Consider the following 25,743-nt stretch of genomic DNA (forward strand, 5'->3'; position numbering starts at 1 on the left):
AATTATGGAGGGGAGTATGTTGCGATTTGGAATTTTTTGGATCGAAGTAACCATAGGAAAAAGTAATATTGTAAGCCGCATGAAAAATAGTTTAAGGAAGCTATGATTTTTTGTTAAAATGGGTATATAAGCGGGAGCAATGGTTGAATAAAGCAGTTTTCGTAAATCGGTTGAAGTAGAAACAGCGAAGAGTGAAGGTTTCTTTTATCAGAGCTCTGGTTTTCGGCACCTTACCCCCTTCTGTCTGAATAGGCTCCCCAAGCATTGGATAAGGAGCAACTAGCGGGAAGGTCTGGTAAGCGGGACGAATAACCACCTCTGCTTCACCGGGAAAACTCCGTTACCGTCGCACGGAGTCTTCAGCAAAAGGATCAGTCCTTCGCGTGGTCTGCCGAAGAAGCTCGGCGTGTAACATTAATGAATCCATTTTCTTCAGAACTTTCGAAAAATGTTAGCTTGATTGGGAAGACAAGTAGCGCTCCATCAATGTGGAAGAACTGAAAAGACAAGTTCTGTTAGGTTCTCTGGCATTGTTTGTGGTTGTGTCTGTTGAAGTATTAAAAGATATACTGTCGAGAGTTATGGTGGCGAACATCGAAGCAAAAGGTGATTGAGATAAAGAATTGCATTAGTCATAACTTTTCCATCCCGTTGCGGGAATGTCCTGAATAGGGATTCTATATCATCGGTAACAGATGAAAGGGTTTTTTTTTGCAACATTTCTTAGCACCTTTCCTTTCAGTATTGACTCTCGTGTGAAGTGTTTCAGCTTTTATGATTGCGCGCGTATTCCCATCTTATTCCTAAGTGCATTTCTGTCGTAGATTTTTCAAATACCACTTTTTACGGCCATCACCTGCAGCTAGAGTCAATAAATAATGCTTACAAAAGGTGCAAAGAAGCCACGAGCGGCGCAGGCAGAGACATGCCTTTAAAAGTAGGCAAATGACATACGTCGTTTAGTAGGAACGTAGGAAAGCAGCAAACGCCGAAGGTGCAGAAAGAGATGTTGTGCACCTTTTGAAACGCAAATATGTTCCTTCATCTCGCCACAGTCGGCGGCGGCAGACACGGAACGATTCTTCATCCTCGGTGCACTTCACTTTGCGTCTGCCGATGCCGGAATTTGTCTTTTTTACGGTGGGGAAGAAAGAATGTTGTATTTTTGTTGGTTGGAATGATTTATAGCAATGATGGTGCGCTCAGTTTTATGTTCTTCAAATATTTTAATATACCAAAAACAAATGTTAGCTTGTTTTAGGTAGGAAATTAATCATACTGGTGGGAAGCAAACATTTTTAAGCCAACAATATTACACAGATTCAACTGATGAACTAATAAAATTCTTCTCTCTTTATCATTTTAGCATTGAACACCTTGCATTTCGGTGCTGAAACGCATTCGTATCTTAGCGCTGGTGTAGCTCCATAGTGAAAGAATTCTGTACCGTCTCCAACGAAACGAAGGTAAGGTGTGGGGAAAGGGATGAAATTGAATATATCTTATCTTATTACGAGTATCATTATGCTTTATGGCTCTCCGAGCACAGCCAAGGCAAAAGCCATACCTAGAAGCAAAAAGAGAAATCATTTCTATTTTTCTGTTTTGAAAACGATCAGCGTGGCTAAAAAGTATCGATCAATAATGAAATTAGTTCGATTGAATATTTGTTTCATTCTACTTTCGCGGCGGGGGGGCAAAGTATAATGCGCACGCCAACACATTTTTCATTTGGCATTTTTCGCTATCACATTTCCCTTTCGAACTCTGCGAATAACAGTAAGGTTCACTTTTTACGAAGCAAGACGCACCACAAAGGTGTAGCACACGATCTTAACCTAGAAATACGATTGAATGAAACACACCACAAAACAGCAAGCAGCATAATAACTTTTGCGCGGTCTTTTTTCCTCCTCCCTCCTTGGTGTGTTTTGTGCGCGTTTCTAATGCCCATCGAACGCGAGAGACAGAAGCGATAATAATGAAGTAATTAATTTAATTTCTACCCAACAAAAAACCGGTGCCGGTGGCATAATTTGCATATAATAGGTTTCGTGCGGAATAGAAAAAAAAGGTGGGAAAACCTTCACCGGCGATATCCGTATGTGTTGCGAAGAGGAGAAGGCTTGGTTCGGTTTGTTGTGAAAAGTGAAATGCAAAGGAAAGGAACAGTTTTCATCGGGAAGAACAGCGAAGCGATATAGGATGAACCATTCCCATCCCCTATATCAAAAGACTATTCATGTGTGGCATGCTTTCATGTATTACACATGCTATCTTTAATAACTGTCATCGGGACAAGCAGCAGCAGCAGCAGCAGCAGCAGCATGCATGCATGCATGCATGCGGCCACAATTTGCTTTGTTTTTTTCCGCTTTCCTTGCGACACTGAGTGCGAACTCGCGGAACGTGTTGCATGCACTTCGGATCAGCACTTTTTCTTCGTTTTGTACTGATGACCGTTCCAGTTTGTGATATGCGAGACGATGCTGCCATAGTTTTTATGTGTTTTTTTGGTGAGTCTTCATAAAAAAAAAACACAACAAAAAGCTTGTTGACAGTTTTCTTTTTTGGCCTCACAGTAACAACTGTACAAAAAATTTTGGGAGAAACTAAAACATTATACCCATTTCTATCCGATGTCGCGTGCCTCACGGTATAGCGTTTATGCGTGTCAAAGTGATAGCTTGATGTTTGCAAATTAACACTAGAACTACCGGTGTCTTCTTCTAGTGACATTAATTTTTAGTGTTAAGTAAGTCTATCGTGGTTAAGTGAAAAATAAAAAAAAACATGCAAGAGCTACTAACCGATGTGCTTAGATAGACCCCAAAGAGATACCGGAAGGTCTAATTCTCATAGGCCTTATAGAATTACTGATGTTCAGGAAGCAGTTTTTACAGCAGAAGATAGAATAAATCTTAAATTGCTCGAAGATATTGTTGGGTGATTCTGATTCAGCTTCATGAATTTGAATGATTCTGAATCCTGAATGAATGAATCTGAATCCTGAATGAATGAATCTGAATCCTGAATGAATGAATCTGAATCCTGAATGAATGAATCTGAATCCTGAATGAATGAATCTGAATCCTGAATGAATGAATCTGAATCCTGAATGAATGAATCTGAATCCTGAATGAATGAATCTGAATCCTGAATGAATGAATCTGAACCCTGAATGAATGAATCTGAACCCTGAATAAATAAATCTGAATTCTGAATAAATAAATCTGAATTCTTAATTTGTATTTCAAAGATTCATGAATCCTTAAAGGTATACTAATTCGCGTGATAGGCACTCTTTCACCTGTCCCTAAACACACGATATGAACTTTTTTTTGTATAATTTTGGTTGTTTTTTTAATCTTTCTTCCTATATCTTGTTCAGAGGCGAAAGAGACCCAGGAGGTCCAAAGCCTCTCTCATGTTTGACAACAACAACATTCCTATATCGTGTTGCATTAGTTGGTCAACCTTTTTAAAAAGCATCACGAGATTATTCAGTTTTTGTTGGATAACGTGAATCTGTTGCTTCTTATTTTTGAAAGTTAATAAGTTTTTTTTACCTATTCGTCGGTGTACTGACGGGAAAAGAATCGCAATTTGTGAATGCGGCAAAGGTTGCAACCTTTGTTTTTTTGATTGTTTTTTGATGTAAGTTTTATTGCGTGACACACACTTGACTCCAAGGATTCGTACTCAAATTGTATCAATTTCTCAATCTCAAGGATTCGTAATCAAAGATGTATTGACGGGTTTCTCGATAATTGCTATGCGCAAACAAGTCAGCGTCAACTGGTGCATAAGAAACACATTCACGGTATACATCTCTTGTTCATTAAACATCTCTTGTTAAGGAGAAACATTGACGTTTTCATCAAACTAGTACAATTCTTTTGCTGCTTTCTTCTCCTTGTAAATGTTATTTATGTGCAACAAAGACAAATTGGAATGCCGGCAAACATTTGCAGTGAGTTTTTTTTTCACTCCCCTTTTAGAGTTTACCTTGGGGGTACGTGGGCGAGATAATTACAGCAAAAGGGGAAAGCAAATGATGAAATCTAATTGAAACCATCCGAGGCACGGCGGTATATCGGTGAAATTGTTTAACGAAATTAATTGACGTCGATTAAGCTTGATCAAGCGACTCCTGGGTACATATTTGAACTGTTCTGTTCTGGGCAATGAGTGATAACCTGTAGGATGCTTTGAATAAGAACCAGTAAAAGAGGGGGTTTCGGTAAATATTTGCACAAATCATAATCAATTAAATATTGTTCGTGTGTGTGTGGTTGGTTGGTGGTAGTGAGTCAGATAAAGTGATGAAATTTAATGCAAACTAGTGTGAATCATGTATTGCAATATATGGAACAGCAAATGATCTAAGCATTACACTATGTTGTGCAGCACGTTTCGATAGTACACACGCAGTAGTGATGCTAAGCGTGCATAATTTAAACATTGTGTAAGCATGCATAATTTGCCGTGATTTGCCAACACGTTTGTATTATTCTCTTTTTTTTTGCACACAATACTTAGACAATCGGTTACCGCTGATGCATAGAATTATCTTCACTGTGCGCCACCAGTTTCAATAATTGGGTAGCGGGTTGGTGAAATAATGTTTGCAAAACTATTGGAATTTATCATGGACCTAGTGTGGTGTTCCAGCTACGGCACAATAACGGTAGTGTTTTCTGTGTAGAAAGCGAATCATTAGTTCCAGGAGGGCAGACAATCCCGGTAGAAATTATGGATCTAGGTGCAGCATTTCGCTTGTGCGTCTATTTATTGCATTTATATTGATGTGACTAATTCAATAACTTGGCGTTGGGCAAAGTAAACGTTGTTCAGATTTTAGTGATTTGAAATTAACTTATTAATTACTTAATTAAACTAAAACTGCTTGGTAGTTGTTCTAGTATGAAATTTAGTTATACACTTTTTTCCGTCACAAAGCAGTAATTAGCAGCAGCTCTAGAAGCAATTGTTGAGACATTTTAAAATAAACTATCCGCAAACAGCCAGCGTTTATTTCGTGGTCCAAATGCTTGGTACACCTGAAAGTAAATTTTGCCGTTCGAGAGCGCAGATATGCTGCTGGCGTTTACGAATTCGGCCCATTACACCGGCTCTACTACCTCGACAGGTTTTTTCGGGACACTAAAAATAAACTCACATCTATTTAAAGCCAAACTGTTCCGATCTTCTTTCCACTTCGCAGACATCACCACCCCCCAAAAGCCGATCCCCCTCTCGGTTACACAGTTGACGGTGAAGAAGATCTCTTCTCCCATACGAGAAGATCAACTTTGCTTTGGCTTGCGGCTTTTTCAGTCGCGCGCGTATGTGTGTGTGTGTACGTGTGTACATTTCGTTGTTTTTCTTTCTTCATCAGAAACCGATCGTACACGCAGGCAATCAAGTGAAGGTGTGTGTCCATCAGAGTGGGGAAGGGAGAGTTGCACATAGTCGACATTTTTCCAAAAATATCACTCTCCACACCTTCCGCGCACACGAATGTGACTAAAAATAGTGGATTAAAACGCGATCCTCTCCGACGCGCTCAGCGAGGAGGAAGCCTAACCGAAAGGCCGGCTTCCCGGTTTTACGATTGCGGATATGCGGAAAATGAGATACGGCCTGTGAACGCGCTGCGAAAAGCCAGAACAGATGGAACCTGTTTTGACGTTTCCCGCCCCGTAGCACCACCGGCACGCACCGGCTGCGGTTGTCAAGATTCGTTGGATTTTGGAAAAGAAGAGCATCGTTGGCGAAAAACCAACAGCGCCGCAGGTCCGTTTGTTGTTTTTGATTTCTTTTTTCCCCCAAAAGTGACGCTAATACAACACCATGACACCGGTGTGAGAAACGAGATCCGTTTGACACAATCCTTTAGGGGGAGGAAGCATGAATGTGTTTAAAACAACAAAAGGGTCCACATCTGGAGTTAGACGATGAAGAATGAGAAAGATCTGTCCGATAGAAATACCTCAGTGGAGAGTGGAGATGGACAAACTCATAAAAAGGGTGTCGGTTAGAGGTTCCCTCTATTCTAGTGCGATAAAAATCGCTGAATGGGGTTGGTGTCGATCCCCCCCCCCACAGTTAACTCAACTTGACCATGAACCTCACCCTGACACCCTGGCGCGGGCTATTGCCCTTTGCCGAAAAACAAAATACATCATAGGAATGGAGTGTGTGCGTGTGGAACCGAATGGATGAAAAAAGTATCGCGTTTCAGCTTACTTCAGCTTACTTTAAATCCTTCTCCGCCGCCACCCAATAACATTTCGGGGGGTGATTTCTTTTACTTTTTCTTTGTGTAAGAGGAGTGAGTTTTTCGCCTGATGTACCGGTGGCAGCTGGGAATTGAATGTGCGATGTGTGGTGTGGCTGCGTAATTGGGTGTGTATGTTGGTGACAGTAACAAAAGAAGAAAAAAAAACGCGATCATTCCACATCCCCATTAATGGTTGTGTTTGTCTCCCTGTCGGTGGAAAGTGAAAGCTGAAACGGACACTGCAAACATATGGTAATGTTTACATAGTTTTTGTATCTGTTATACTGGTATCTGGTGTGGTTTATTTGGGTATTGTTAGAGTTGATTTTTTCTTAATAAGTTTTTAGAATTAATAAAATAGCGTAATGTTTTATTGCCGTGAAATAAGCTAGTCGTAATATAGCAGTAGTACAATAAGTTGTAGTTGTAAGTTTATATGTGCATTCTAACTGGTCCAACATTGAAGAGGCTGGACGGTCTAGTGGTTGTGGGTGCTGGTCTTCACACGATAGGGACGATATTAAATCCCATCCGGACCGTCGTTCCCACGTACTTATTTAACACTAGAACCACCGCTTGCCGTTGTGTGTCAACTCATTGAAATTTTGTGACTTTTATTTATTTTTAACGATCTTTCGAATGCATTCGAATCAAAAATTGTGTATCCCGTATAGTACTTTAAAAAAATCATTTCCAACCTAGAACCGCCAAATGGGACATTTTTGTCCCATAGGCGAAATACCTTGTGATGGCTGATATTCCTGCTGTCAACGAGTGGTGGATGTGCTTCTGCAAGTCTGGCAGCACTAGCGTGTATGCGTTTTCGTGACAAGACATGTCAATATGAATAGAACAATAAAAGAGTGCGAAAGTATTCAACTGCATACCTGCTTTCACATTTGATTACTACGTGTTTATTTTTGCGCTATCATCAATCGACTAATCTATGTAAGCACCATTTTTGTATACTCTACCGTAATTTTATTGGAAGCACTGGTTCGTCTGAGTGCCCCTATCCCCAGCTTTCCACTCAAAGCATCAACTGCTGGTTATTGCGTATAGGGATCCCCAGCACAATACTTGCAGCTCCAAACAAGTAGCCTTCACGTTTCGATTTGCCTGTTGGTCTTGATCGCTGCGTATGCTCTCCCAACACCCACGTAACCAGTTTGCCTGGTGTACTTAGGACATTGCAAGGTGAAATTTTTATTTGTGCGCTTTTAAGAGTATCTAAATATGGTGCGCCAGCGTGGTTTACGACCCGAAAATATTGTCGCTGCTCTGAACGACATTTCCAGTGATCAATCAGAAGGGGATCCTCTGGCCGATACCTCTGACTGCGATTTATTTGATCCATTGGTATGCTCATCTGGTGAATCATCCGACAACCACCTTGAAGATTGTGTTCCAGAACTTGTGTTCGTCGGCGTTGCCAGGTTCAAATGTCTTGTCACGAGGGCAAAAGTGCTAACGAATGCTTTACATGCAGTAGACCAGTATGTAAAAAATGTACTCAGAGAGTTTCGTATGTATGCGTTTCATGTGAGCCAGGTTCTGATGAAGCAATGTAATATAATGTCCTGATTCCAAGAAACCACAAAATGTGTTATAGATGCTTAAAATAATTAATCTAGGTATTGATTTTGCTTTCGAAAAAAGCTTTGTCCTCTTCTTTTGGTCATTTAGAGCTATATTGACATCGAATTTTTGTAATGTTTCGAAAGGAAGTCATATACGCCCACGTAGACCCAAACAACTTAGAACAAAAGACTTGTTTTATTATCATAAAAACCCTACTTATCACTTGATTGTATAAAAAACCAATAGCTATAAGCCTAGATTCACTGTCGTACAATCCTATAAGGAATAATTAAAAGCGTTTATCACTGAAATTCCTAAAATGTTATATTAATGTAAAAAAAAACCTGGCCTTGATATCCTTGGATATCATCATATCCTTGGAGATGCGATTGATATGATCTCAACTCAATTTTAATTATTGATTAAGTTGCTTATAAAGTATTATTATTATTTCTAATTGTTATGTTTATTAATTATTTTACCACAAGAAACCCTTAGGAAGTAATAAACATGTTTAAAAATTTATACATAACGAATGGGACAAAATTGTCCCATATGGCGGTTCTAGTAAGGTTGCAAAGTCCGGCGGTTCTAGTGTTAAAGAATAATGTAAAAGGGGGATGTAAATTAAATCATAAATAGAATAAACTTTAAGATTCCTGCGGTTTTTTGTAGTGTCAAAATGAAGAATTTGGCAATTTTTTAAAGCCCACACAGTTTATCATACTGCCAATCACTATAACTCTTGATCGTTCCTATTTTGCCACGCTAAGCACAGCTACATCATGTGGGACTTAGCTAGAACGAAACCCATCGAACGAAGTCGAACGAGTCGACACATAAATCAATCGTGAATGCATTTTAATCAACGCTGTGCCAATAATGGTAACAACGAACGACATCAGTTTGATGTTCGCACATCCACATCTCACTCGTCCGTTTTCGTCAACCGCGGTCGTCTATCAATCCGTTTGCCGATAGATCGGATCGTTTGATGGTTGGACGATAGCAAAAAAAACCGGTGCCTTATCGAGCGAGACGACAAGACAAAACACCTACAACTACTACCCCGCACGTGTCCCGGGTGTCTGTCTTACGCGAACCGCAAACGGTCCGGAACGCAGATAATTAAAGTGAGAGTAAGCACGAAAAAAAAAAACAGAACAACAAGCGGGGGACACGATCACATCAAAGTGATGCGACCGGTATCGAATGAATTGGACGGATATGTGTGTGTATGTGGACGACAGTTTGTCGAAGAAGCGGGTGCTACAGAAAAGCGGGTGCGAAATCAAAAAACACGGTCCGATGCCACAAGGACAGAATAGAAGCGGGTGGAGAAGGATACAGAAACAAAATGTTTGTCTCGCTATCAAAGTAACAAAAAAAGGAGAAAGATCCGTGATGATGATGGTGAGGTTTTTCATCTCAATCGTGTTTTCGGTACGGCTTGTTGTTGCCTCCTTCCGCGAACTGGCGCGGGGCGTCAACGACATTGCAGTTTTTGTATCAATTTATTTTGCCAATTCGGTGACACTCATTGGCTAGGTTTTCGTTTATCGGTTAATTTAAACCGAAAGGAGAGAAAGTGCAGAAAACATTGCATTTTTTAATTTGGTGAATGGATGTTACCTAACTCACGAGATGTGTATAAAATAAAAGTATTGGGAATTAAAATTTATTAAATAAAATTGCTCTACACACGTTCACTCCGTTCATGAAGTATTTATAAATACCTGTTGGAAATCATTAACAAAATACTAAATTGCTGACATTTTGCAAAATGGCCACAAAGTGACATTCTACCGAAAATGTGTGCTCCCCCCCAAGCAGTGTCCATTTCCAATTTGAAATAACCACATTTAAGTGGAATTTTTTATATATTTCTATTGCACATTCGTTGCTGCGCGCATCCAGCTGCTACGGGGGGTGCACACACCAAAAAAGGGTCACCGGTTGGAAAGTTTTGCCAATCGATTGACAATCGCCACGGAACCGTACACGGCGGGCGCACCGCAATAACGATGTGTGCAAGTCTTTCTTTTTCATGGCTTGACCATGTCTCCTCTCCCCCGGTATATGGGCGGTGGGAAAATCGAAAACGAACACATCCATCCCCCTACATTGTGTACGCTCTCAGACCCGCATATCGTTCCAGCTGGTGGCTGAAATTGGCGTTTTTTTTCGTCGAAGCTAACCATTTGCGTTCAATTCCTCCGTGCCCGGGCACATTCCCAGCTGATCCTTGTACGGCCATCGAAACTTGGGTGCAATTATTTGCGTGAGAGAATAAAAGCACAAGAAGCCTGAGCAAGATGGAAGGAAAGATGCGGGTTTCATCTCGTAACGATGTTAACCTTGTAGTGTTAGCAAACTTTATCGTTCATCGGTGGGGCTCCTTTTGGCATCTGGAAAGTTGGTCGTGGGTGGTGGGTTGGTGGCTACATGATTTCATTACATTTTCATCACATCTCGCGTCGATGCATCATGTAAAATGTATTCTTTTTATGTGGTCCCGTTTGTGCGCCTCTTTCCTGCTATGACCACCCAGAAGAGGACGAGACACTAATGGGTTTCTGATGAGGGTAGTTGTCATGGGCTAGGCTGGTAATGAAATATTATCCTGCCAGCTTTAGACAGCTCAACTTGTCCAAATGAGGAATTCTGAGAAATGTTGCGAATATTCTTAAATATTTCTTTACATGAAAATATTATGTGGTGATGGGGAAAATTAAGCCGCTATTTTAACATATCTTCAAGATATCCTCAAGGTATTCTTATTGCGACTTTCCCAATTCTGCTATCTGCAGAGTATGCTACTTTTTATTCGTGGAATAGATTTTTTACGATAAATTATCTTCTGATGTTTTCTGACAAGAAGACTCTCAATTCTTCAACTCAATTTATGTCAATTCTTTATACAATTCCCTGATATTTTTTCCGGAACCTTCAGCATCTTCCTTTTGAGCTTAAGGTTGTGTCTCAGAAATCATTATCTACGGAGAATCATTGTGAATCTTTGGAGTAAATCCGGGGCGGCCTGGTGGCATAATGGTAGCGGTGCCGGTCTTGACACCAACGGACTGGACCAAAATCCCATCCGGGCCAATCCTCCATATCAAGGAATGACTAACCGGCTTTGTGGTAAAATAAGTTCTCTAGTAAGCCAGAAACGGCAGGTCTAGTAGGCCGAGAAGAGAGAGACATACAGATACTTTGTGATACATTATTCCTAATGTTGGACTGACGAAGTATAAAGTTGATGCCTTCCACACATTGATGGCTGAATGAACTTCGTTTACTTTGTAAGCTGTGTATGACAAGGAAGCTTGCTAGAAAGTGTCGATTCAGATGATATTCGATCCACAATGTTTCGATGTGTGTACGGTCGAATGCAAAGGCAAGTTATCACAGGACCGCCCAAGAGAATGCACATGTCTTTTCGTTATTAAGTCCATCACAGCCTCACCTTATGAAGTTTAAATCACCCCACTGATAACTGGAAGCAAAATTCTGAAACGAAACGAAACACAAACTCACTTTCTCCTCCTGTCAACTTTTCGGAGTGAAATGGATTACGTTTCAGGCAAATCGTTCCGAAAGGTTCCAAAAGGGGGCCTTCCCAATCACAGAGGTCTGTGTCTAAGCCTTTGCTCGGTCCACTGTCAGATTAGGGTGTCGTGCAGCGGGTCGGAATGACGTAGATCCCTGTCCGAGGCAACCGGATAGATTGGCAGTTTTTGTTTTACGGTTGTCGTATCATGCGCCCTAGATATCGACCCAATCATAATGGAGAGAGGACGTTGGCAAAAAAACCCCCCCCCATACACACACAATCTCAATCGGTCATGTTCGATCCTTGGGTTGACGGGTGGGAAAGAATTTCCAGGGTTCGTCGGGGGAGTCATCCAGTGCAGAAGAATGCGTCGTGAAATGGAAAGTTGGACCCCCGCGTGCTGCGTGTAGGATTTCTTTCTCCTTCGCATCGGAAATCGCATCGCCGGAGGGCTCAGTTCGCGCAAACCTGAACCGCGGCACCGTTTGTGCGTATAATATCCTCTCCGAAAAGGGCAGGCTTCACCCAATGGGTGGTGGTTCGTTTTTGGAGGTGAAAGTAGCGCGTATCAGTGTGCGGACAAACCTCCTGCCGGTTTGCTGTCCACACGGGTGATCCACCCCGGTCAAACAAAACGGCCGTGTGAGACCGCCAGGGCTTAACCCAGGTGGTGACGATAAGAAAACGAAAGCAAACAGTGTGGAGTTCCATTTATGCAGTGGAAAAAGATAAAATATATCTTCAGGAAAGCTTCGGCAAACATCGAAACAGTTGTGTGATGGGTTATCTGGTTTGTCTGTGGTTTGATTAAAACGTTGCTTTCGGTTGAAACAGCTCTCCGTAATTTAGTGATTAGCAAATTTCCCGCAGGTACTGATAAGAATTTCGGCAAGTCCGTTACAACAAAACAGGATTATTTGCTTGTAATTGGGTTTAGCTAAGGGTTGAATTATCTAGACATTTAGATAACGTCCACGAAAGGATCCACTGTGTCACCCACAATGATCCGTAGGTCAGTTAAATATAAAATAAAATCGAGACGTTTGTTGTTATCTTCAGCATGTAATGTGCCAGGTGTCTGATTCGATTCTAACCTGTATTGAAATATGGATACTTAATCGTCGAAAGCGAATCGGCTTCTCCATACCCGGCGGAATAACACTTCATTAAAAGATTAATTACAAGTGGCGGTTCCACTCAAGTGTGCTCTAACTCCTTCGAATCTGATTTGAATATTCAAATATTGGCTTGGGCGTTCCTTCTCTCTCATCGCCGCCACTGCTAAGTAGGAGGGTAGCATAGAATGGCAAGATTTTGTTGTGCAAAGCACAAACACTTACTTGAAGCTTCAAACTTTTCCTGTCTGCTACTCGATCGGTTCAGTTAGTCCAAAAAACCGTGCCTAATGTTTGAAAACAACACCTCTCAGACGGAACTTAATAACAATTTTGGCTCTCCTCCTCGCTTACTTTTCCATCCGAGCTTCTGCTGCCCTTTGATGAGATGAGTGATGGGCTTTTATTTTAGCGATGGGCAGATGATTTTTCCTCTCAACAAGCTTCCGAATCCCCGGTGCCGAAGGTCAATCTAAATTGCCACACTTGTTGTTTGTGCCTTGTTGTGCCGAGAGAAGAGGTGTCCGGGTGCGCTTAATGCTCTCTGATGCTAAATGCTGATCTGCTGTTGCTTTTGTGTCGGTATCGAAAATAAAAAAAAAAACACATGATGATGTTGGTTTGTGAACGTTCGAAAACATATATTGCACATAATAAGCCCCCGACACAGACACGGTTGTTGCGGGGCTCTGAAGAAGAAGAGATTGAGCGAGTTACAAGATGGTATTAAATTTCGTAAATTCGACAACTACACACCCGTAGTAGAGTTTCGGTTTCCTTTCCACCTCGGGAATCAAAAATAAAGGGTTAGAGGATACTTTACCCAAAATGTAGCTGAAGAGGATGAGATGGGATGGTACGGGTAGGTACGGATCATCCGAGTTGCTTAAGAAGAATGAATGGAGGCACGGCTATTAATAGTGATATTTACAGCGAACGATAAATTATGCTTCCGCCGATTTAAACCACCATCTTTGGTTGTCGTTTTGAGCTACTAAGCTTCTCTCATTTATTCGTAGCTTTTGTTTCTTTTAATGATATTTATAACAATTGTAAACTACAACGATTGTTAAAGGATTTTACAGGATTTTCTTTTGAAAAGATTATAACAGGGTTTTAAAAGGATTTTAAAGGGTTTTTAATGAGGTTTTAAAGGGGTTTTAAAGGGGGTTTTAACGTTTTTGATGGGTTTTAAGTGTTTTATTGTTTTTAAGGATTTTCTGGTTTCTAAGGATTCTCTGGTATTTAAGGATTTTCTGGTTTTTAAGGATTTTCTGGTTTTTAAGGATTTTCTGGTTTCTAAGGATTCTCTGGTTTTTAAGGATTCTCTGGTTTTTAAGGATTTTCTGGTTTTAAGGATTTTCTGGTTTTAAGGATTTTATGGTTTTTAAGTGTTTTATTATTTTAAGTGTTTTAAGATTTTTACAGAGGTTTTTAGAGGTTTTAGGAAATCACACACGGATGCAATTTTGACAGTTTGACAGAATGGGTTAAGGTATTAAGATATGGTCTCTTGCCAAGGTGTACAAATTAAAAACGTTTACCCAACTTTTTAGTTACCTTTAGACATCTTTCCCGGCTTCATGAAGAAAAACTATATACGAATATGTAATAAAAATATTACTGTATTATAAATATTAATAACACATATTTTTATAGACATTATATATATTGTCAATAGACATTATATAAAAAAGGCTCCATTAGAAGTGTCCAGACATTTCGATATTTGCGTTTTTGTTTCGAAGTTATCTCACTGTAAATTAAATTCAATCAGGCTTTAATTAAATAGTTTAAGGGGGTTTTGGTGGTATCAACACCGATCTTCAACAGAGGGCTCGACAGGACCGATGCTAAATATCAGCTGGACCATTTTATATAGCAGACTGTTTGATGTAATGAAAATAATTCTAGAAACCCTTTACCTGCATAGAAGATTCTTAAGATTGCGCAAGAAGAAGGCCATTTCCTATCTGGCACCCTTCATGACCTCTAGTAGGATTAACAACTATTCCAGGAATAGAAGTTCCAGAACTCCTCAATTTAATAAAAGAATGGCCTACAAACACCTTCCTTTCAAAAGTGTTGCATTAGTTCACAGACAGGCACTCCCTTTCAGCTATGAGTCATTTTCAAGTTGGAATAATTTAAATTCCAATTCGACGACGAGTTCCCGCGCGAACCATTTTTCCGAATGCGCACACCACCAAATGTCCACTCTCATTGCGAATTAATAGCACAAGATGTATATCCGCGGTCGTGTTTTGCTAAATGGAGGTTTGTTAAATGGTGATAGGTAGGTAGGATAAGAGACCGTCTCCGGATGGTCGCGAAATACAGGGAAGGAGGAGGAAAACGAGAGGTTCATTTGCCATTCTTGTGGCCGGAAAAGAGCCGACGAGCATCATCCATCTTTAGGGGGCAGGGAAAATTGATGGTGTCATGTCTTGTTTGTTGCCCCCCCTCATCCACCTCTTTCTAAAAGGGAAACGAGAGGAACGGGAGACGGGAGGTGATAAAAGTTTACACTTCGCGGCGGCGGTGTCTTGTTCCATTCCGACATCAATCACGATATTTGCGCGCGCCAGCCAGTCTGCGGGATGCGGGGCATAGTGTGACTTCCTCCTTGCCCGTGGCATAGCGGCGAGTTTCTTCGCCAGACTCAAAAGGTTTCTGTGCCGGTGGCCGAAGAGGCGTTGCTGTAAATTGTGCTGGGAGGGAAACTATCATCAAGCTTTTCCTGCCTGTTTGCGCTGCCCTTTGCTTGACTTGAATGACGACGATGCGCTGGACTTGGCCCTCCGGAGGCTTTGATTCAATAGCTCAAGTCAACGTCAATTAAATGGATGGGCCCAAGGCACACATACAGACAGGATCTTCTTGGTCTCTTCTCTGCACATGCAATGTTCATCAAGATTGAGGCTGCGGCACCATAAACCTTTACATGCCGAGGTGGTGTAGAATTATCATTTTTAATTATGTGTTCCCAAAGTAAGCGTTGGCTTTACATCAACATGGCACTTTTATTGGCACGGCACGATTGCAAGTCGTATTATTTTCTATCACAGTAATGAGAAATATGGAGGCATGACCATTTAAGAGTTTAAATCGTACCATCAACATAGGGGAAAGAGACAAAAGCTCCCATCGCTCGTGACCAACTGGTAGCGGTGGTGTTGTTGGCTTTTCCAGGAGCCAAATAGCTTGACGGATTTGTGTAGAAAGTGAGACGTTTTAATGAGACACTCCGGCAGGAGCTGTCATCTTAGCAGTCGGTGTGAATAGACATCTCTGGCTGTAAGAATGTTCACGGTACGTTTCACCATCAGCTTTGATTACCGGCGGATGTCAATCGTTTTGCCGCTTTACCCAGGAGGGCACAAATGGGGTCCGGGACCAGGTCGGAAAAACCGTACGTCGAAGGAAGGGATGAAAAATCATCTTAACATTAAATGGTGTTTGATGTAGAGGAGCATTAGCGGATGAGTCATTTAACCTGATATTAATGCTTTTTCCTGGAATGGATTTCCCCTTTTTAACAGGGGGGGGACATCAATTATATGTGTTATCAAAGAAATGAGGAAAAATGTTTTACGAGAAAAGGGGTCATTTTTTGTGATGTACATATAATATCTAAACTTTACTGCTCTATATCTTTCTCTGGTGAAATTGTTTTAACAACATCATTTTTCTCCTTTCTTTTACTTCACAGGTAAAATTGTGGTCCAAAATCGTCGAAAGCGTCATGTACTGTGAGGCGTAATAATTTATACAACTTCATATTTATTTACCTAATTTAATTTACACAAATTAATATTAGTGATATCAGAAATGAATTTAAAAAAAAATCAAGTGCAAATAATGCTGCATTTACTCAGCTGGCAGAACGCTATAGCCGCTCTGGCTCATAATAATGACACGAGCAACAAGAACATCGAATAGACTCTCTCTCTCTCTTTCCCCCACGTTGCTATGCTTCGTTTTACGCATCGCTAGCGTAGCACAGCGTTCGGTGAACAAGAGCGGATCGATCTCTCTCGCTCGCCCTTCCTTGTCTTGGGGAGCATAATGTCCAGTGAACGTTTAGTGAGGGCATTGATGCTGACAAACCCATTGCAAAAGAAAAAGGATGTGTGTCCTTTTCTTACCCTACCCCCGTCCGCTGGTTCGCTTTCAAACAGCTGTACCAGGTGGTCGGAATTTTTGAAGCATCCCTTTACTTTACAAGGGATGTGCCAATGTGCTTTTGCTGTAATGGAAGGAGGACGTGCTGCGTACACGTGCCCTCAACTGATCGAGTAAATGAGAATTTTACAATTTTTGTTTGTTATGTGATGAAGTTCACTTCAGTCGTGTGATATAAAACATGTGTTTATCACACGTATTGAACACATATTTATTTAATTCCACCTGGGGTTGTTATGCCCATTTGGAAGGGCAAGCAAAGCACGCTTCAATGCAAATTTATTTTTCATTCCAATGAGTATTTGTCTGATTTGCACATGCGGCGGACACAACACCTGTGCAGATGAACGATTTAAATGAAGCAGGAAAAACAAAACAAAGAAAACAAATGAAGCATGGCAACATAAAAGCAATATGTTTTTCCTTTTTTTTTTCATCTGAAGCCGTTTTTCAACGCTTGTCTAAGATACACACAAACACACGCGTGGCTTCCTCCATCGAAGCTGGCCCCCCCACGAGTGGGTGTGCATCGTTAATTAATTATTATGGCCTTGTGTGTTTCTGCCTTTTGCTGCTAGGTTTTGCGCGTGTTTTTTTCTTCTCTCTCTCCGTTGCACATCGTTTCCTTTAGGTTGTACCGATTTTCCGTTTTCATTTTCCTTCGCTTCGCAAAACGTTGATGGATGAGATGTTATGGGGGGGTGGGCAGGGGAGAGAAAAGCCCGGTGACCTTGCTTTTTTCCGATTCCATTGCTGAGATTGTTTGCAGTGGAGATGCTGCCGCGGTGGTGGTGGTGAGTAGTAGATCAGATGATAGTGAATGCAGTTTTTTTTGTTGTTGTTTTGCACAATGTAGGGGGAAAACCAGCTTTTGAAAGCATGATCCTGTGTTTAGATCAGTCAGTCATTGGGTCGGTCGGTCAGTCAGTCAGTCAGATTTGTTATCTGGAGAGATATGTTAGCTTTTATTGTGTTTTCTTGCATGATTGTTTTATCGGCTTCTATCATCTGTTTTACCGCTGTTCTAATTCCCACCGTACGTCAGAGTGGTGTATCTGCCATGGTAGGGAAGAAAAGTGACAGTATCGGTGAGAAAATGGTTTTATATTGTGGCTATCCATAAATTTTGTTCGCAAGCCGAACACAGAACAGGCATAGAGTACATTTACGTTTTGGCCAACACACTGTCACATAAATCGCTTACGAAACATACGGCCCATGCATGTCTCATGTACTGGTTTTATGCGATATACTGCACCGTAAAACTCTATCGTAAAATCAGACACCTTGTCATACGAGCGAGACACGCACGATGACACCGGTCGGAAAGTGGCTCTTAACCACAATTGCTGCCCACCCACAAGGGGAACCTGATGCGGAGGTCAGAACACTGTCAGAGGGCACCTTAACTTGCATAAGTTTTTATTTTATTACTACTTTTTCCCCAAACATACTTCACCCTCAATAGCCGCGGTGTGGTCAAACGTGTCGGGATGATTTACGGGAGATGAAGGTAAATGTGAATAAAATAATTAACCACGGCGACGCCCCCGGACATGTGTGGACGTGGAGTTGATGGAGTGAAGAAAGTGGAGTCCCGGGTTGAGCACTGTGTACAAGCAAGCAAAAAGGGATCACATCACCTGACTGACCTGATCGATCATAATTGGGGCTGCGTGATGTTGCGTTTAATGCGAATGCTATGGGAAACTCTTCACTCTTTCTAACACCCCACGGGGAACGTTGTGTGAGTGTGGTTAATGTCGAACTTGGTCATCCTGGAGATCACATTTGGAGCGAATGATGATGATGGATTTATTATGATCAATTATGGACTTTCGGATGAGTGTCGGATGTACAAGGTTAAAGGGGAGGTAAATTTCTCTTTCAAGTGTGTTTGAGCCTACTCCATACCATGACCATGGTGGGCCTGTTTGAGGTGATAATGTGGCGAATTGATATGAGTTATTTTATATTGATTATCTTGTGTTTAATACAGTTAATGCACTAGTATAGTGTAGGAGACTTGGGAATGAAGGGTGTTGTATCCTTTTAAGGAAGATTAATGATTTTTTGGAGTTTTATAAAGTTCCAAACATGGATAAAGTATTAATAATTCATGAATATCCAAACGTATACAAATCTTTTAAATATATGATTCATGTATAGATCTTTTCAGAATCGGCTCATGATTCGAATGGTTGTAGATTCATACAATTGTCTCGTTTAATTCTCATTCTCGTCAATTCAGGTTTTAATAGCTTGTGTTAATAAAAGTGTTTAAACCAAAACCATTAAACCATTAAAATGTTTTTTTAATTTTCTTCGCATCAATTGACATTTAAATTGTTTTTTTTTTGTTTCTTATGAAAGGAAAGCGAAAACATATAACCTTTTGTAATACGAGCAAACCGCAATGGGGTTGTTTAAGTAGTAAATAGCGATTTAAATCGCCCGATTCCCCTCCTCTCTATAAGTCGGTGTGGAACAGTTGAGTGCATTAGCGTCGATTTCCGGACCTTAAAGTCACAGGTAAACTCTAATAACCGGCAGAGGATACCTTCTCTCGGCAGTAAGACCTTCCCGAGCGAATCAACATAATAATGATGATTAGGCCACCGCGTTCATTAGTGCGGAAAACATCTCCATCCATCCATGCATATCTATCATAGCCGCTATGTGAATGTGATGGTGGTTTGCATCCAGCGGGGAAGAATGTTTCGCTGAGCGCAACGATTTGGCAAAGCTCTTAATTTCATGCCCAATTTTTTATCTTCACGCGCGTCCCGCGGGCGTGTTCGCGTTGTGGAGATAGAAGAGAAAGCTGTCATTTTTTTGTTCGTATCTCCAGGGAATTATGGAGTGTTTTTGTCCAAGTTGGTATCTTTCACAGGTGGGATTAGGTGGCAGGATGATGAATAATGTAAAGCATAAGAGAACGTTCCACGAGAAAAAGCAATTTCTGATGCTACTCGGCAATTAATGTCAGCTGGAAGTGTCTTGATCGTTTGGGAGCAAAAAAAAAACATGAGAAAAGTGTAAGGATTTAATGGTTGATATTAACGTTCGGTGACATGGAAATGTTTAATGATTTTTTTCTTTTTAGATCCACTTTGATCGATGAACTGGAATCACACATAGAAGAAACCGATCATATTTATTTGGTGGAAAATGTGCACGTGCCCTTCGAAACTGCTCAAATGTTATAAAGCATTACAACGATGAAAGCGCACTATTGCTTATCTGGATCTATTGGCGACCATTAATCCATCTCTCAAATGACACCTTCCATATTTATGGCGTTCGATGGGTGGCGCACAAAAGCTGTTCGGAATTGGCACCGGAAATGATTATTATGGCTACCACCAACGTATGCACCTGACCACGTTCGGATCCGTGGTACCATTATTTCGCGCGATTGTCAGACGAATCGAACGGGGTAAAAGGCGCTTCCTTCCCATTTAAGTGGGTCATTGTTTCGTGCCGACCCTGATAATCTTCGTGCACTGGCTACTTACAGACAGTTGCATTTCTGTGTGGTCATAAATTATAGTTGTCATTGTTCTGAGGGTTTGTCATTTGCTGCTGGTGGTATAGAGAAGAATGGAACAACATTTTGTGTACAGAAATGATAGAAGACACAAAGCAAATAGCGGACAATTGTACATCAAGAATGAACTACATAATTTAGCTACTCGCGCTTTATAATGGTTAAACTACAACAAAATGGTTGTCAATTTATGGTAGACAGCTAGCATTGATAGAAGCATTTTTTCAATTGTCTAACATCTGACTGGTCTGCTTTCTTTCAATCTTCGCAGTGATCGCACACCGCCGTTTAATTGCTCTACTTAATACCTTTTAATAGTCGTTTCTCATCTGTCCACATCGTGACTGTAATGAGACAGCAGGAGATCTTTTTATCGTCTTAAATCTTTCTATTTTCTTAATGTCTCCCACCAATAGCAGTGCGGTTCGGTTTCTTTCCTAATACACACTACACTCGTAGAGATGTTTCGTTGGCTGTGTTTAGTTCACCCGAACCCTCTGTACAGTGCGCGACCGGCCTCCTTAAATGCACATCACCAACTCCCTTCGACGCGCTGCTACTGAATCTCCTGTTCCCCGTCCCCGTCTCCAGGGATGGAAAATGCATCGCAAATGCACCCACCACTCCCGTTGGGGGCTGCACGTGTTTTGCAAAATGCATTTTTGTAGCAATTCGTTTTTCTCCCCTTTCGGTGGTTCGTGCGCGCGCTGTGTCCGATCGACCTCAATTTTTCATCACCTGCCCATAGCAAACATAGTAAACGCAAAAAAAAAAACAAACGGAAATGGTCTGTGGATGAGTTTTAGTACAAGGTTCGCTTACACTAAAATGGAACGCGGGGTGGCAAAATGATGAAGGGTCCCCCTAGCACGGCAAAGGAAATGTGTGGATTTATCGTTGGGGCCACCCCCTACCGTCGTGGCGCGGAATCGATCGTGGGTGCGCAAGCGACGCAGATAAGTGCATGGGAAAGTTCGTCCGTAACTTTCACGATGCGCGCGCCCACCTTACATCAACTCTCCCGGCTTGCACTGGCTGCACGCGGAGCACGGTCTTTTGCCGATGGATGTTCTTCATTCCGTCATGGAAAAACACAACAATTGGCCGGGGCGCGCGCGCGCACACTCGCTTATTGCACGTTCGTTCTCTCCGGTCTGGAAAAGGTAGGAAAAGCAATCAGCGGAAAGCTAGATAGATAGAAAGATGGATAGCAATGGTGAGCTATTGCGGATAATGGAGTGTAAGTAGCGCTCCGTTGTTGATGATCGCTGGCCGACGGTGGGTTTTCTGGAAGCCGACCGACCGGTGGCCCATTGCCTTTAATAGACTTCATCAATCGCCGGGAAATTAACCCCCCTAGGGGGGAAGGTACGGTTATGCCCTCGCTTCGCGTATCGTGTGGAAGAACTCTGGTGGTTCGTTCGGGGACTGTAATCGGTGTAAGAAGATTACAATCTATCGTTGGAAAGATAATTTTTGATTATGTTTGTTCACAAGTCACAATTCCTGGAAGGTTTAGGAACTGTGTGTTCCCGTTTGTCGTTGAATTAATACAATTTTTGGGGGTGTTGGGAATTAATGTTGTCCAAAAGCTACGCTTCTAAGCTCCATCTCCCAAAAGGGTTTAATCATGCTTCCCACGATTATATCGTTCATCTTCGTCGTTCCTTCTGGATACATTGCAATCCCGGTCATGACTTATTGGGAGGAAAAAAAGGGGGAGGAACACCCCCCTGTTTTTTGCAGAGCGCTTCTTTCGGGCAATTATTTATTTCCCGCGGCACGCGTCACCAGTCACGACTGCGATCGTGGCGGGAAGGCGATAGACGATGAAATACGGTAGCAATTTATGTGTTAGTTTTCTTTTTTTTGCAATCCTATTTCTTGAGCTGGTGCGCGCATTGGTTTCTCTCACTTTTTACCGTTGAGCCATTTAATCTATCAGATATCAGATTGGTATTGCTGTAATTCGAACAATTTAAAGCGATGCACCGCAATGTGTGCGATGACTTTGGTGGAATGATAATCATTTACTCCGTTCGTTGACGTCGAGGTCATACTTTTACTGAATGCTATTGGATCTGCTAGTAAGTTTCCAGCGTTTTCGGAAACTTAAGACTGTGTTGTACATCAGCAAATTCGTACTATTTCTCAATATTGGCCACCTGTTTTTGCTCTGGTCAAAATTATTTGGAAGCTAATGGATAGGAAATCTTATTTCTTCCTTCTATCGTATTGTATTTCGGATTTTACACTATTTGGGCATCACTTTTTTGTGATGCACCCTGCTATTACTGGATTAGACGAGAGTATCACGAATTGGTCCGATTATGTGTTGGGCTGAAAATACTAGAAGTTGAATTGGAATTTGTAATTTGCTGATAGACGATACGATTAATAAAAACTATTCAGTTCTATTTGTATTAACTTTTGTACGAAAACCTGCTGGAAACTTAATTGTACACCTAAAAATCAAAAATATATTGTTAATGTTTGACTATATCCTTCATTATATAGAACATTAACATAGGATCAAATATCAAAGAAACGAAACATAAAGGTTTCGTTCAAAAGGTGCTTTAAGCTAATAGAAGGGAAGGTAATTTAGGCTACAAATGGAACATCGAAGTAATCAAATGATCGTTTGAGTGACCTCGAGGATTTGCGCAAGTCAGAGAAACGAAGAATTTCTTGCATGAGTCAGCAGCGCCACTCGAGGGAACAACCTAACCATGAAGCAAAAACAAACCGGAAAACTATCTAAATAAATGAACACTGGCGCGGTGGATTGTGCGCAAATCGATTAGCCACAACGTCGTGTCCAGCGTATGATGTCGAGCATTCTGTTCGTCTCGTGTGTTGCACATGGTCGCGCTTTAAGTGGGGGAGATAGATCGTACAAACCCCCAAAAGAACGTCTAGTCCTGAACAACCCATTCAAACAGGCGCGCAGAGGCAAACAGCTATGCAGGAACAAAAAAAATTCTTTGTGACAAACCGATTGGAACTCCGTACGTGCGAAGGAATTGCTTTATTAACCGTTGGTTCTCATTCCACGCTCCTGTTTACATTGGAGTGTAGCCATTATTTCGTAACGCGCGCGCTCTGTGACCTTTGCCTTCAGTGACGCGCCCGAAAGAGTGAAACGTTAAATCAATTCACACCCTTTAGTGCAATTCACAATCAACACAACACACACACACTCCGCATGGGGGCATTAAAACAATTTGTGCAAATACAGCCCCAACCCCTGCCAGGTTCTTTTTTTTTCGTATATGCGAGCAATCCAACCGATTGGCCTTGATTTACTTCAATAAACAAACCGAAGCAGTTGGATGCACTCGACATTTGCAACCGGTACCTCAATTGTGACAATGACGACAATTGCAACAATCGAGATATGCGGGTTCGGTTGCGGAATTGATCGTTTGAATGGTTTATAGGTTCGGTTAACATAAAGATCAGATTTCGCACTGTTATTGTAAGGTCTTGGAAGGGATTGCAATTCATGTAGGTGTATCGGTTAAATAGTATGTTACGGATTACATCTTCGAATGATAGGGCTAGTCCCTGTCAGCTCCTCTTAAAGTCCTAGTGACACCCGCATGGAGTCTGTGTTATGCTTTTGTACATCTTAGTTCAACCGATCGATTAGCCGTCTGCCGCTGAGATCAATTCAGAAAAAAGAAAATCAAACAGCATCGAACACAATGGACCGTTTATCTTCATTTTAACGATATCTTTATCGTCGCGAGAGAAGAGTAGTCGGAAAAAGGCGCAACGTTGTCTGTCGTCATCTTGCCGTAGAATGGGTTTGAAGTGATCGTGTATTGCGCCCGCCAAAAGTCAAAGATGCGCGGTGTTTTTTGTTTTGTTTCCTCCCATCCTCAGCGGATAGTTTATGATCGTGCGATCATAAGCCAGTCGCGCCATTATTGTCGTGCCGCGAGATATCATCGTCTATTTTCTTCCCAATCGGAGATCGAGTACCTTTATATGGTAACCGGCAAACCGGGTCCATCGTCGGTCGGTCGGTGCTAATAGTTTGTTGCTGGCGTAACGTTTTGGGGTGATGGATCTCGGTAGGAGTTCGGGGCGTTTTAGTTATTCTCCTCTCAACGGCACGACCTCTGTCGTGGTGCTTTAGAAATTAAATTTTATTTCACTTTTCATGTAACAATCGATCGCTTGCGGGGCGTGCGGAAACGGTTCCCAACCCATCGCTCATGATTGTTCCGGGGGAGGAATAAAACAGAGCCGGAAGCTAAACTGTGCAAAAGCAATTACTATCACTCTAAACTGTGAAGGCATTTTATGTGCACCCGCGGTTTTCGAAATGCAGCAGACGATTCTGCCATAAAACCGAACATGGGGTCAAGTTCGTGATAGTGCTATTATTAAGCTTCGGTGTGTGGTTTTACTTCCCACAGCGTTCGATGCGCTTAAGTGGCTGCCTACAGAGGGATCGTGTCCCGTTTCTCAGTTGTGCGATGCGTGACACTGGAATCTCTTTTGTGTAATTAATCATTCTTGTGGGATAGGCTAATCGCAAGACTCGCAAGACTTTTTTTTTCAATCAGCTTTAAACCGTCGAATCTGCTGGTGCAAATATTGGATTTGATTATTGGGAACGACGGCAGAGACCTGTTGATAATTATTATTTTCCTCGCAAACCCGGTGCCGTTGTGTGGCCAGCGAGGGATGGAAGGAATATTAATCCACCATCGACTTACGATATCCCTCCGAAGAAGTACCCATTTCTCAATGATTGAATGTGATTATTGGCCGTCTCTTTTGTGGAATAATGTCTTCTTTAGTGAGTTCGCTTCGTCTCAAAAAGGGAGGCATCATGAGACCCTGGGGGGCGGGTGTATCTTCTCCCTTAGGAGGAAGTTCATGATTTTGCGATAATCCCCTGTAAGTAATCTGCCGTGGACCATCATCGTATCTGTTGTTTAACCGAGGTATCATTCATTTGCATTTTGCTGTGAACAGAACATGAAGATTAATGTAGTAGGTGTACAGAATTTGTACATTAATTGCAGAGTATTCTAGGGACGGTCCGGTGGTGTATTGGTAGCGGAGCGCCGGTCTTCACACGACAGGATCGTTTCAAAATCCCATCCAGATCAATCCCCTCCGTAGCAAGGATTGCCTATCGAGTAAGCCAGAAAATGGCAGGCATATGAACCTAGTAGTTTGTTACGCCAAGAAGAAGAATTGAATTGAAGAATTGAAGAATTTCTTGTAATTGTTATATTATGTATTGTTATATTATTTGTTGATTAGTTAACACATCCGTTTAACATACTTTTGAGACTCGTTAGACTATTCAGTGTACTTATTATTCAAGGTTGAATCATGTTATATAAATTTACAATGATTCTTATATAAAACGGAGTCGTACCTATTTACTGAGCTGGACATTATGAGTTTCGATCAAGGGTCGTCGGTGTATAGGTCGAAACAT

The 25,743-nt window shown here is 41.6% G+C and overlaps 1 protein-coding gene and 1 non-coding gene across 3 annotated transcripts in view; both read left to right on the forward strand.

Annotated features, from left to right (window-relative positions):
* The window catches only part of LOC128310263 (dnaJ homolog subfamily B member 6), a 43,019-nt gene that overhangs the window by 7,836 nt on the left and 9,440 nt on the right, over positions 1-25,743 (forward strand). For both annotated transcript variants that reach the window (XM_053046862.1, XM_053046863.1), the window contains exon 2: positions 1,367-1,466. The gene's annotated coding sequence lies outside the window, so the exon portion shown is untranslated. The remainder of the gene's footprint in view (positions 1-1,366; positions 1,467-25,743) is intronic.
* LOC128299942 (U4atac minor spliceosomal RNA) lies at positions 16,583-16,749 on the forward strand. Its single transcript, XR_008287320.1, has one exon. It is a non-coding gene; the product is annotated as a U4atac minor spliceosomal RNA (small nuclear RNA).

This window comes from Anopheles moucheti, chromosome 2, assembly GCF_943734755.1.
Source record: "Anopheles moucheti chromosome 2, idAnoMoucSN_F20_07, whole genome shotgun sequence".
Lineage (NCBI taxonomy): Eukaryota > Metazoa > Arthropoda > Insecta > Diptera > Culicidae > Anopheles > Anopheles moucheti.